The 13,014-nt window shown below is 41.4% G+C and overlaps 2 long non-coding RNA genes across 2 annotated transcripts; both read right to left on the minus strand.

Moving 5' to 3' along the window:
* Positions 1-548: 548 nt before the first annotated feature.
* Positions 549-4,607, minus strand: LOC138750207 (uncharacterized). The gene is made up of 3 exons (XR_011349160.1): positions 4,400-4,607; positions 2,354-2,659; positions 549-612 (listed from the first exon to the last, which is right to left on the minus strand). It is a non-coding gene; the product is annotated as an uncharacterized lncRNA (long non-coding RNA).
* Positions 4,608-8,733: 4,126 nt separating this feature from the next.
* LOC138750206 (uncharacterized) lies at positions 8,734-12,792 on the minus strand. The gene is made up of 3 exons (XR_011349159.1): positions 12,585-12,792; positions 10,539-10,844; positions 8,734-8,797 (listed from the first exon to the last, which is right to left on the minus strand). It is a non-coding gene; the product is annotated as an uncharacterized lncRNA (long non-coding RNA).
* Between the last annotated feature and the right edge of the window lie 222 nt (positions 12,793-13,014).

A 13,014-nucleotide genomic window follows, 5' to 3' on the forward strand; every position in this document is an offset into this window, starting at 1 on the left:
TGGAGCCTGAGGAATAGAGGTCAATGCCACAATGTCAGTTTCTTCCCTGATGCCACCAGATCCTGTATAATCAATGAGCCAAAGACACAGCCTTGCTTTTTTGTGCACTGTTAACTTTATTTTTAAGAGTAGTTCTGAACGATGGTTATAAGATGAATGTTTGCTCCATCCTGCTGCCCCAAATCACCAAATATTAGGAAAATGTTCTTGACAATAAATCCTGATTCTGAACCTGAGCAGATATGAAAGGTATCTTCACAAAAAGTGGAAATAGGTGCATGAGACCAAAAAATATGTAAACAATTACCTTCCCAGCAGGAGGCACACTGCACATCCGGCATCCGGATTGAGGCTCTTTCCACATCCGGCAGGAGGACTATTCCACATCCAGCATCTGGCAGGAGTCCCATTCCACATCCGGAAGGAGGCCCATTTCACATCCGGCATCCGGATGGAGGCCCATTCCACATCCGGCAGGAGGACTAACCACATCCGGCATCTGGCAGGAGGCCCTTTCCACATCCGGCTGGTGGCCCATTTCATATCCGGTACCCGGCAGGAGGCCCATTGCTTCAAAGGCATGAGGCTCTCTTTTAAAATATTTCCAGTGGCCTTTAAGAAACAGGAAACAAACAGAAGCCATTAATCAATGGTAATACATAAAAAGGAAGATTCAGATAAAATACAAATTATAAAAGTAAATTGATCATGTCTAAACATTATATCATAACAAACAGAAATAAAGTGATAAACATTTAAACAATTAAAACATATGTCTAATAGAACATGATTTAAAGAGTATACAATACTCCAAATTCCTTCCTTCCCCTTCCCTTCTGAAGTTCTTTAGTGAGTACATAAAATTTCACTACCATTAAAGAAACACAAACATATAAAGCAAGGTCCCAGTGATAAAATGTTACAAAAATGTTGAACTAAAGGTGCCCATGGACACAGAATGTTTAAATGTGAATCGGTAGAAGAACATCTGAGTAATTCAAAGTTAGGCCTGCCACCATATCACAGAGGAATTGAGTGTTTTTAGGGGCAACAGCATCTTTCCAACTCATCAATATTGAACGTCGAGCAACAAGGGAGGCAAAAGAGACGACATGTCGTTAATTCATAGTTCAATTCATTTAGGTTGTCTCTGTTGATCCAAAAGGAGCAATTTTGGATGAGTTATCAACTTCAGGACGTCCTTCAATACCATTGTTTCCTTAGTTCTGGTCAAAAATCAACTAAGTCTATCCCTCTGTACCTCACTCTGCAATTGGATCTTTGACATTCTCATTGGAAGACCACAGTCAGGACGAATTGGAAACAAGGTCTCTTCCCCACTGATCATCAACACAGGCGCAGTCCAAGGATGTGTGCTTAGCCCCCTGCTCTACTCTCTGTAAACCCATGACTGTGTGTGGTGAGCCATAATTCCATTGCTATCGACATGTTGGCTGATGACACCAGAATTGTCAGCAAACAATAAATGGCACTGATGAAGCGAAGAAGGAAGGACATAGATCAGCTGGTTGAATGCTAACAAATCAAACCTTTCTCTCAATGTCAACAAAACAAAGGATAAGATTTTGGATTCTGCAGGAAGTCAAAAGTACACGACCCAGTCTTCATAGAGGTCTCAGGAGTGCAGATGTTCGCGAACGTCAAATTCCTAAGAATTAAAACTCTGAGGATCTGTCATGGAGCCTCCATGGTGATGCTTTCACAAAAAAGCCTCACCATTGGCTATTCTGTGTGATGTGCCTGAGGAGATTCATTATCGCAATGAAGACACACCTTAACCTCCACAGGTGTACTATGCAGATCATTCTGGTAGGTTGCATCACTGCCTGGTCTGGAGGTGCCATCTCTCAGGAAAATCATAATTTCGAGAGGGTGTTTATCTCTCCCTGTAACATCACAGGCACTAGAATTCACTCCAGTCAGAATCTATACATGACATGCTGTCTTAAAATAAAAGTCTCTATCATGAAAAACCTCCACCACCCAGACCATAACTTCCTCACTCTACTATCATTGGATAAGGTACTGGAGCCTGAGGAATAGAGGTCAATGCCACAATGTCAGTTTCTTCCCTGATGCCACCAGATCCTGTATAATCAATGAGCCAAAGACACAGCCTTGCTTTTTTGTGCACTGTTAACTTTATTTTTAAGAGTAGTTCTGAACGATGGTTATAAGATGAATGTTTGCTCCATCCTGCTGCCCCAAATCACCAAATATTAGGACATGTTCTTGACAAAAAATCCTGATTCTGAACCTGACAAGATATGAAAGGTATCTTCACAAAAAGTGGAAATAGGTGCATGAGACCAAAAAATATGTAAACAATTACCTTCCCAGCAGGAGGCACACTGCACATCCGGCATCCGGATTGAGGCTCTTTCCACATCCGGCAGGAGGACTATTCCACATCCAGCATCCGGCAGGAGTCCCGTTCCACATCCGGCAGGAGGCCCATTTCACATCCGGCATCCGGATGGGGGCCCATTCCACATCCGGCAGGAGGACTAAGCCACATCCGGCATCTGGCAGGAGGCCCTTTCCACATCCGGCTGGTGGCCCATTTCATATCCGGTACCCGGCAGGAGGCCCATTGCTTCAAAGGCATGAGGCTCTCTTTTAAAATATTTTCAGTGGCCTTTAAGAAACAGGAAAAAAACAGAAGCCATTAATCAATGGTAATACATAAAAAGGAAGATTCAGATAAAATACAAATTATAAAAATAAATTGATCATGTCTAACCATTATATCATAACAAACTGAAATAAAGTAATAAACATTTAAACAATTATAACATATGTCTAATAGAACATGATTTAAAGAGTATACGATACTCCAAATTCCTTCCCCTTCCCTTCTGAAGTTCTTTAGTGAGTACATAAAATTTCACTAACATTAAAAAACACAAAATATAAAGCAAGGTCCCAGTGATTAAATGTTACAAAAATGTTGAATTAAAAGTGCCCATGGACACAGAATGTTTAAATGTGAATCTGTGGAAGAACATCTGATTAATTCAAAGTTAGGCCTGCCACCATATCACAGAGGAATTGAATATTTTTAGGGGCAACAGCATCTTTCCAACTTATCAATATTGAACGTCGAGCAACAAGGGAGGCAAAAGAGATGACATGTGGTTAATTCATAGTTCAATTCATTTACTTTGGCTCTGTTGATCCAAAAGGAGCAATATTAGATTAGTTATCCACTTCAGGACGTCCTTCAATACCATTGATTCCTCAGTTCTGGTCAAAAATCAACTAACTCTATCCCTCTGTACCTTACTCTGCAATTGGATCTTTGACATTCTCATTGGAAGACCACAGTCAGGACGAATTGGAAACAAGGTCTCTTCCCCACTGATCATCAACACAGGCGCAGTCCAAGGATGTGTGCTTAGTCCCCTGCTCTACTCTCTGTAAACCCATGACTGTGTGTGGTGAGCCATAATTCCATGGCTATCAACATGTTGGCGGATGACACCACAATTGTCAGCAAACAATAAATGGCAATGATGAAGCGAAGAAGGAAGGACATAGATTAGCTGGTTAAATGCTAACAAATCAAACTTTTCACTCAATGTCAACAAAACAAAGGATAAGATTTTGGATTGTGCAGGAAATCAAAAGAACACGACCCAGTCTTGATGGAGGTCTCAGGAGTGCAGATGTTTGCAAACGTCAAATTCCTAAGCATTAAAACTCTGAGGATCTGTCATTGCGCCTCCATGGTGATGCTTTCACAAAAGAGCCTCACCATTGGCTATACCGTGTGATGTGCCTGAGGAGATTCATTATCGCAATGAAGACACTCCTTAACCTCCAAAGGTATACTATGCAGATCATTCTGGTAGGTTGCATCACTGCATGGTCTGGAGGTGCCATATCTCAGGAAAATCATAATTTCGAGAGGGTTTTTATCTCTCCCTGTAACATCACAGGCAGTAGAATTCACTCCAGTCAGAATCTATACATGACATGCTGTCTTAAAATAAAAGTCTCTATCACAGAAAACCTCCACCATCCAGACCATAACTTCCTCACTCTACTATCATTGGATAAGGTACTGGAGCCTGAGGAATAGAGAGAGGTCAATGCCACAATGTCAGTTTCTTCCCTGATGCCACCAGATCCTGTATAATCAATGAGCCAAAGACACAGCCTTGCTTTTTTGTGCACTGTTAACTTTATTTTTAAGAGTAGTTCTGAACGATGGTTATGAGATGAATGTTTTCTCCATCCTGCTGCCCCAAATCACCAAATATTAGGAAAATGTTCTTGACAATAAATCCTGATTCTGAACCTGAGCAGATATGAAAGGTATCTTCACAAAAAGTGGAAATAGGTGCATGAGACCAAAAAATATGTAAACAATTACCTTCCCAGCAGGAGGCACACTGCACATCTGGCATCCGGATTGAGGCTCTTTCCACATCCGGCAGGAGGACTATTCCACATCCAGCATCCGGCAGGAGTCCCATTCCACATCCGGCAGGAGGCCCATTTCACATCCGGCATCCGGATGGAGGCCCATTCCACATCCGGCAGGAGGACTAAGCCACATCCGGCATCTGGCAGGAGGCCCTTTCCACATCCGGCTGGTGGCCCATTTCATATCCGGTACCCGGCAGGAGGCCCATTGCTTCAAAGGCATGAGGCTCTCTTTTAAAATATTTTCTGTGGCCTTTAAGAAACAGAAAACAAACAGAAACCAAAAATCAATGGTAATACATAAAAAGGAAGATTCAGATAAAATACAAATTATAAAAATGAATTGATCATGTCTAACCATTATATCATAACAAACAGAAATAAAGTGATAAACATTTAAACAATTATAACATATGTCTAATAGAACATGATTTAAAGAGTATACGATACTCCAAATTCCTTCCCCTTCCCTTCTGAAGTTCTTTAGTGAGTACATAAAATTTCACTAACATTAAAAAACACAAACATATAAAGCAAGGTCCCAGTGATTAAATTTTACAAAAATGTTGAATTAAAGGTGCCCATGGACACAGAATGTTTAAATGTGAATCTGTGGAAGAACATCTGATCAAATCAAAGTTAGGCCTGCCACCATATCACAGAGGAATTGAGTATTTTTAGGTGTAACAGCATCTTTCCAACTCATCAATATTGAACGTCGAGCAACAAGGGAGGCAAAAGAGACGACATGTGGTTAATTCATAGTTCAATTCATTTAGGTTGTCTCTGTTGATCCAAAAGGAGCAATATTAGATTAGTTATCCACTTCAGGACATCCTTCAATACCATTGTTCCCTCAGTGCTGGTCAAAAAGCAACTAACTCTATCCCTCTGTACCTTACTCTGCAATTGGATCTTTGACATTCTCATTGGAAAACCACAGTCAGGACGAATTGGAAACAAGGTCTCTTTCCCACTGATCATCAACACAGGCGCAGTCCAAGGATGTGTGCTTAACCCCCTGCTCTACTCTCTGTAAACCCATGACTGTGTGTGGTGAGCCATAATTCCATTGCTATCGACATGTTGGCGGAAGACACCACAATTGTCAGCAAATAATAAATGGCAATGATGAAGCGAAGAAGGAAGGACATAGATCAGCTAGTTGATTGCTAACAAATCAAACTTTTCACTCAATGTCAACAAAATAAAAGATAAGATTTTGGATTCTGCAGGAAGTCAAAAGAACACGACCCAGTCTTCACAGAGGTCTCAGGAGTGCAGATGTTCGCGAACGTCAAATTCCTAAGCATTAAAACTCTGAGGATCTGTCATGGAGCCTCCATGGTGATGCTTTCACAAAAAAGCCTCACCATTAGCTATACTTTGAGATGTGCCTGACTAGATTCATTATCGCAATGAAGACACACCTTAACCTCCACAGGTGTACTATGCAGATCATTCTGGTAGGTTGCATCACTGCCTGGTCTGGAGGTGCCATCTCTCAGGAAAATCATAATTTCGAGAGGGTGTTTAACTCTCCCTGTAACATCACAGGAACTAGAATTCACTCCCGTCAGAATCTATACATGACTTGCTGTCTTAAAATAAAAGTCTCTATCGTGGAAAACCTCCACCACCCAGACCATAACTTCCTCACTCTCTCACTCTACTATCATTGGATAAGGTACTGGAGCCTGAGGAATAGAGGTCAATGCCACAATGTCAGTTTCTTCCCAGATGCCACCAGATCCTGTATAATCAATGAGCCAAAGACACAGCCTTGCTTTTTTGTGCACTGTTAACTTTATTTTTAAGAGTAGTTCTGAACGATGGTTATAAGATGAATGTTTTCTCCATCCTGCTGCCCCAAATCACCAAATATTAGGACATGTTCTTGACAATAAATCCTGATTCTGAACCTGAGCAGATATGAAAGGTATCTTCACAAAAAGTGGAAATAGGTGCATGAGACCAAAAAATATGTAAACAATTACCTTCCCAGCAGGAGGCACACTGCACATCCGGCATCCGGATTGAGGCTCTTTCCACATCCGGCAGGAGGACTATTCCACATCCAGCATCCGGCAGGAGTCCCATTCCACATCCGGCAGGAGGCCCATTTCACATCCGGCATCTGGATGGAGGCCCATTCCACATCCGGCAAGAGGACTAACCACATCCGGCATCTGGCAGGAGGCCCTTTCCACATCCGGCTGGTGGCCCATTTCATATCCGGTACCCGGCAGGAGGCCCATTGCTTCAAAGGCATGAGGCTCTCTTTTAAAATATTCTCAATGGCCTTTAAGAAACAGGAAACAAACAGAAGCCATTAATCAATGGTAATACATAAAAAGGAAGATTCAGATAAAATACAAATTATAAAAATAAATTGATCATGTCTAAACATTATATCATAACAAACAGAAATAAAGTGATAAACATTTAAACAATTATAACATATGTCTAATAGAACATGATTTAAAGAGTATACGATACTCCAAATTCCTTCCCCTTCCATTCTGAAGTTCTTTAGTGATTACATAAAATTTCACTACCATTAAAGAAACACAAACATATAAAGCAAGGTCCCAGTGATTAAATGTTACAAAAATGTTGAAATAAAGGTGCCCATGGACACAGAATGATTAAATGTGAATCTGTGGAAGAACATCTGATTAATTCAAAGTAAGGACTGCCACCATATTACAGCGTAATTGAGTGTTTTTAGGGGCAACAGCATCTTTCCAACTCATCAATATTGAACGTCGATCAACAAGGGAGGCAAAAGAGATGACATGTGGTTAATTCATAGTTCAATTCATTTAGGTTGTCTCTGTTGATCCAAAAGGAGCAATATTAGATTAGTTATCCACTTCAGGACATCCTTCAATACCATTGTTCCCTCAGTGCTGGTCAAAAAGCAACTAACTCTATCCCTCTGTACCTCACTCTGCAATTGGATCTTTGACATTCTCATTGGAAGACTACAGTCAGGACGAATTGGAAACAAGGTCTCTTCCCCACTGATCATCAACACAGGCGCAGTCCAAGGATGTGTGCTTAGCCCCCTGCTCTACTCTCTGTAAACCCATGACTGTGTGTGGTGAGCCATAATTCCATTGCTATCAACATGTTGGCGGATGACACCACAATTGTCAGCAAACAATAAATGGCAATGATGAAGCGAAGAAGGAAGGACATAGATCAGCTGATTGAATGCCAACAAATCAAACTTTTCACTCAATGTCAACAAAACAATGGATAAGATTTTGGATTCTGCAGGAAGTCAAAAGAACACGACCCAGTCTTCATGGAGGCCTCAGGAGTGCAGATGTTCGCGAACGTCAAATTCCTAAGCATTACAACTCTGAGGATCTGTCATGGAACCTCCATCGTGACGCTTTCACAAAAAAACCTCACCATTGGCTATACTGTGTGATGTGCCTGAGGAGATTCATTATCGCAATGAAGACACTCCTTAACCTCCACAGGTGTACTATGCAGATCATTCTGGTAGGTTGCATCACTGTCTGGTCTGGAGGTGCCATATCTCAGGAAAATCATATTTTCTAGAGGGTTTTTATCTCTCCCTGTAACATCACAGGCACTAGAATTCACTCCCGTCAGAATCTATACATGACTTGCTGTCTTAAAATAAAAGTCTCTATCATGGAAAACCTCCACCATCCAGACCATAACTTCCTCACTCTACTGTCATTGGATAAGGTACTGGAGCATGAGGAATAGAGGTCAATGCCACAATGTCAGTTTCTTCCCTGATGCCACCAGATCCTGTATAATCAATGAGCCAAAGACACAGCCTTGCTTTTTTGTGCACTGTTAACTTTATTTTTAAGAGTAGTTCTGAATGATGGTTATGAGATGAATGTTTTCTCCATCCTGCTGCCCCAAATCACCAAATATTAGGAAAATGTTCTTGACAATAAATCCTGATTCTGAACCTGAGCAGATATGAAAGGTATCTTCACAAAAAGTGGAAATAGGTGCATGAGACCAAAAAATATGTAAACAATTACCTTCCCAGCAGGAGGCACACTGCACATCCGGCATCCGGATTGAGGCTCTTTCCACATCCGGCAGGAGGACTATTCCACATCCAGCATCCGGCAGGAGTCCCATTCCACATCCGGAAGGAGGCCCATTTCACATCCGGCATCCGGATGGAGGCCCATTCCACATCCGGCAGGAGGACTAACCACATCCGGCATCTGGCAGGAGGCCCTTTCCACATCCGGCTGGTGGCCCATTTCATATCCGGTACCCGGCAGGAGGCCCATTGCTTCAAAGGCATGAGGCTCTCTTTTAAAATATTTCCAGTGGCCTTTAAGAAACAGGAAACAAACAGAAGCCATTAATCAATGGTAATACATAAAAAGGAAGATTCAGATAAAATACAAATTATAAAAGTAAATTGATCATGTCTAAACATTATATCATAACAAACAGAAATAAAGTGATAAACATTTAAACAATTAAAACATATGTCTAATAGAACATGATTTAAAGAGTATACAATACTCCAAATTCCTTCCTTCCCCTTCCCTTCTGAAGTTCTTTAGTGAGTACATAAAATTTCACTACCATTAAAGAAACACAAACATATAAAGCAAGGTCCCAGTGATAAAATGTTACAAAAATGTTGAACTAAAGGTGCCCATGGACACAGAATGTTTAAATGTGAATCGGTAGAAGAACATCTGAGTAATTCAAAGTTAGGCCTGCCACCATATCACAGAGGAATTGAGTGTTTTTAGGGGCAACAGCATCTTTCCAACTCATCAATATTGAACGTCGAGCAACAAGGGAGGCAAAAGAGACGACATGTCGTTAATTCATAGTTCAATTCATTTAGGTTGTCTCTGTTGATCCAAAAGGAGCAATTTTGGATGAGTTATCAACTTCAGGACGTCCTTCAATACCATTGTTTCCTTAGTTCTGGTCAAAAATCAACTAAGTCTATCCCTCTGTACCTCACTCTGCAATTGGATCTTTGACATTCTCATTGGAAGACCACAGTCAGGACGAATTGGAAACAAGGTCTCTTCCCCACTGATCATCAACACAGGCGCAGTCCAAGGATGTGTGCTTAGCCCCCTGCTCTACTCTCTGTAAACCCATGACTGTGTGTGGTGAGCCATAATTCCATTGCTATCGACATGTTGGCTGATGACACCAGAATTGTCAGCAAACAATAAATGGCACTGATGAAGCGAAGAAGGAAGGACATAGATCAGCTGGTTGAATGCTAACAAATCAAACCTTTCTCTCAATGTCAACAAAACAAAGGATAAGATTTTGGATTCTGCAGGAAGTCAAAAGTACACGACCCAGTCTTCATAGAGGTCTCAGGAGTGCAGATGTTCGCGAACGTCAAATTCCTAAGAATTAAAACTCTGAGGATCTGTCATGGAGCCTCCATGGTGATGCTTTCACAAAAAAGCCTCACCATTGGCTATTCTGTGTGATGTGCCTGAGGAGATTCATTATCGCAATGAAGACACACCTTAACCTCCACAGGTGTACTATGCAGATCATTCTGGTAGGTTGCATCACTGCCTGGTCTGGAGGTGCCATCTCTCAGGAAAATCATAATTTCGAGAGGGTGTTTATCTCTCCCTGTAACATCACAGGCACTAGAATTCACTCCAGTCAGAATCTATACATGACATGCTGTCTTAAAATAAAAGTCTCTATCATGAAAAACCTCCACCACCCAGACCATAACTTCCTCACTCTACTATCATTGGATAAGGTACTGGAGCCTGAGGAATAGAGGTCAATGCCACAATGTCAGTTTCTTCCCTGATGCCACCAGATCCTGTATAATCAATGAGCCAAAGACACAGCCTTGCTTTTTTGTGCACTGTTAACTTTATTTTTAAGAGTAGTTCTGAACGATGGTTATAAGATGAATGTTTGCTCCATCCTGCTGCCCCAAATCACCAAATATTAGGACATGTTCTTGACAAAAAATCCTGATTCTGAACCTGACAAGATATGAAAGGTATCTTCACAAAAAGTGGAAATAGGTGCATGAGACCAAAAAATATGTAAACAATTACCTTCCCAGCAGGAGGCACACTGCACATCCGGCATCCGGATTGAGGCTCTTTCCACATCCGGCAGGAGGACTATTCCACATCCAGCATCCGGCAGGAGTCCCGTTCCACATCCGGCAGGAGGCCCATTTCACATCCGGCATCCGGATGGGGGCCCATTCCACATCCGGCAGGAGGACTAAGCCACATCCGGCATCTGGCAGGAGGCCCTTTCCACATCCGGCTGGTGGCCCATTTCATATCCGGTACCCGGCAGGAGGCCCATTGCTTCAAAGGCATGAGGCTCTCTTTTAAAATATTTTCAGTGGCCTTTAAGAAACAGGAAAAAAACAGAAGCCATTAATCAATGGTAATACATAAAAAGGAAGATTCAGATAAAATACAAATTATAAAAATAAATTGATCATGTCTAACCATTATATCATAACAAACTGAAATAAAGTAATAAACATTTAAACAATTATAACATATGTCTAATAGAACATGATTTAAAGAGTATACGATACTCCAAATTCCTTCCCCTTCCCTTCTGAAGTTCTTTAGTGAGTACATAAAATTTCACTAACATTAAAAAACACAAAATATAAAGCAAGGTCCCAGTGATTAAATGTTACAAAAATGTTGAATTAAAAGTGCCCATGGACACAGAATGTTTAAATGTGAATCTGTGGAAGAACATCTGATTAATTCAAAGTTAGGCCTGCCACCATATCACAGAGGAATTGAATATTTTTAGGGGCAACAGCATCTTTCCAACTTATCAATATTGAACGTCGAGCAACAAGGGAGGCAAAAGAGATGACATGTGGTTAATTCATAGTTCAATTCATTTACTTTGGCTCTGTTGATCCAAAAGGAGCAATATTAGATTAGTTATCCACTTCAGGACGTCCTTCAATACCATTGATTCCTCAGTTCTGGTCAAAAATCAACTAACTCTATCCCTCTGTACCTTACTCTGCAATTGGATCTTTGACATTCTCATTGGAAGACCACAGTCAGGACGAATTGGAAACAAGGTCTCTTCCCCACTGATCATCAACACAGGCGCAGTCCAAGGATGTGTGCTTAGTCCCCTGCTCTACTCTCTGTAAACCCATGACTGTGTGTGGTGAGCCATAATTCCATGGCTATCAACATGTTGGCGGATGACACCACAATTGTCAGCAAACAATAAATGGCAATGATGAAGCGAAGAAGGAAGGACATAGATTAGCTGGTTAAATGCTAACAAATCAAACTTTTCACTCAATGTCAACAAAACAAAGGATAAGATTTTGGATTGTGCAGGAAGTCAAAAGAACACGACCCAGTCTTGATGGAGGTCTCAGGAGTGCAGATGTTTGCAAACGTCAAATTCCTAAGCATTAAAACTCTGAGGATCTGTCATTGCGCCTCCATGGTGATGCTTTCACAAAAGAGCCTCACCATTGGCTATACCGTGTGATGTGCCTGAGGAGATTCATTATCGCAATGAAGACACTCCTTAACCTCCAAAGGTATACTATGCAGATCATTCTGGTAGGTTGCATCACTGCATGGTCTGGAGGTGCCATATCTCAGGAAAATCATAATTTCGAGAGGGTTTTTATCTCTCCCTGTAACATCACAGGCAGTAGAATTCACTCCAGTCAGAATCTATACATGACATGCTGTCTTAAAATAAAAGTCTCTATCACAGAAAACCTCCACCATCCAGACCATAACTTCCTCACTCTACTATCATTGGATAAGGTACTGGAGCCTGAGGAATAGAGAGAGGTCAATGCCACAATGTCAGTTTCTTCCCTGATGCCACCAGATCCTGTATAATCAATGAGCCAAAGACACAGCCTTGCTTTTTTGTGCACTGTTAACTTTATTTTTAAGAGTAGTTCTGAACGATGGTTATGAGATGAATGTTTTCTCCATCCTGCTGCCCCAAATCACCAAATATTAGGAAAATGTTCTTGACAATAAATCCTGATTCTGAACCTGAGCAGATATGAAAGGTATCTTCACAAAAAGTGGAAATAGGTGCATGAGACCAAAAAATATGTAAACAATTACCTTCCCAGCAGGAGGCACACTGCACATCTGGCATCCGGATTGAGGCTCTTTCCACATCCGGCAGGAGGACTATTCCACATCCAGCATCCGGCAGGAGTCCCATTCCACATCCGGCAGGAGGCCCATTTCACATCCGGCATCCGGATGGAGGCCCATTCCACATCCGGCAGGAGGACTAAGCCACATCCGGCATCTGGCAGGAGGCCCTTTCCACATCCGGCTGGTGGCCCATTTCATATCCGGTACCCGGCAGGAGGCCCATTGCTTCAAAGGCATGAGGCTCTCTTTTAAAATATTTTCTGTGGCCTTTAAGAAACAGAAAACAAACAGAAACCAAAAATCAATGGTAATACATAAAAAGGAAGATTCAGATAAAATACAAATTATAAAAATGAATTGATCATGTCTAACCATTATATCATAACAAACA

This window comes from Narcine bancroftii, unplaced genomic scaffold, assembly GCF_036971445.1.
Source record: "Narcine bancroftii isolate sNarBan1 unplaced genomic scaffold, sNarBan1.hap1 Scaffold_105, whole genome shotgun sequence".
Lineage (NCBI taxonomy): Eukaryota > Metazoa > Chordata > Chondrichthyes > Torpediniformes > Narcinidae > Narcine > Narcine bancroftii.